The sequence below is a fragment of the Chrysemys picta genome, chromosome 8 (assembly GCF_011386835.1).
Source record: "Chrysemys picta bellii isolate R12L10 chromosome 8, ASM1138683v2, whole genome shotgun sequence".
In the NCBI taxonomy this organism is placed as follows: Eukaryota; Metazoa; Chordata; order Testudines; family Emydidae; genus Chrysemys; species Chrysemys picta.
This window is the reverse complement of record NC_088798.1, coordinates 17,359,767-17,360,968: the sequence shown is the minus strand read 5'-3', so window position 1 is coordinate 17,360,968 and position 1,202 is coordinate 17,359,767.

Below are 1,202 nucleotides of genomic sequence, written 5' to 3'. Positions count from 1 at the left end.
CAAGGACACCCAAACATGTATATTGCCCAGGGCTCCTCTTCGTGCTTCTGGTATTAAATGCTCTATAGATCCTCCTGTTTGCAGTAATTGTCAAGCTTGAATCAGTCTATTTGGCCAGTTGTACAACACTGTTGTTTAAAACGTTTGCCCAGCATTTACCCTACCCAAAACCAGTGAACGAAAACAAAATCTCTCGATGAGAAATGTTAGCATACAGACATGTTTACAATATGTCAAACCAGTAGCAACACCTGCACCGCCTCTACTTTGTGCTGTGATTGGTTGTGTTAGCACTTAACACCTATAGTAAGAAGGGCTATACTGGGTCAGTTCCTGGATGGGAGAAATGTCTGAGTGCTGCAAAAAGTGGTAGTGGAGATTCAGAAGGTCTTTCCTCTTGGTCACTATTAAACCAATAGCGCACCCTGGTGCTGGGGTGCAGCCCACAGAATAAGACATAAAGCCAGATTCTTTGCTGCAGTCCAGACTCACTCAGTGCAGCAAAGGTGGGGCAACAGTGAGCCAACTGCAGCTCTCTGGTTCTCTGCCTGTCTTGGCCCTGCCCCAAAGGGACTTCCTGTCAGCTGAAAATAGCCAAAGCACAGTAGCATTCCAGCCATACTCCTTCCTGCCCTGGGCATGCCCCCAACCCTGTGGGAACCCTCAGTTGGCCAGATACACCCTGATTCTAGCCAATAAAATCATGATCCTGAGCATAAATGGTTATTAACAATCCATGGAACATTTTGTAACAGGAAAGGTGTTAATTTACCTGGATGTCCTATCCAGGTTCACATTTGGGTTACCCTGTATTGTCAGTTGGGTAGGCTATTCCTCGCTTTGCTAAACTGCTATGCTGAGTGCTGGTAAGCAGCTGCAACGTTCAAGCCCTGAGATGGCTGCATTCTGTTAGTGGACAAAATAGATTGAACTAAATTATTAGACTAAACCATATCAGTAGTTTGTAAAATGCTTTTTGAATCCTTCAAGATATTAGTACGGGCCTGTTACAAGTTATTTATTTATTTCACAGTTAAATAAACGCAAGTGTCTGTAGAAAAGGTGGGAAACAAAAATGGGTCTTTAGTGAGCAATATACCTGGACTAAAATTTGGGAAGAGATAGTGAAGTGAAAAAACAAGTGTGTAAGCTAGGGTGACCAGATGTTCCAATTTTATAAGGACAGTCCTGATTTTGGGGTC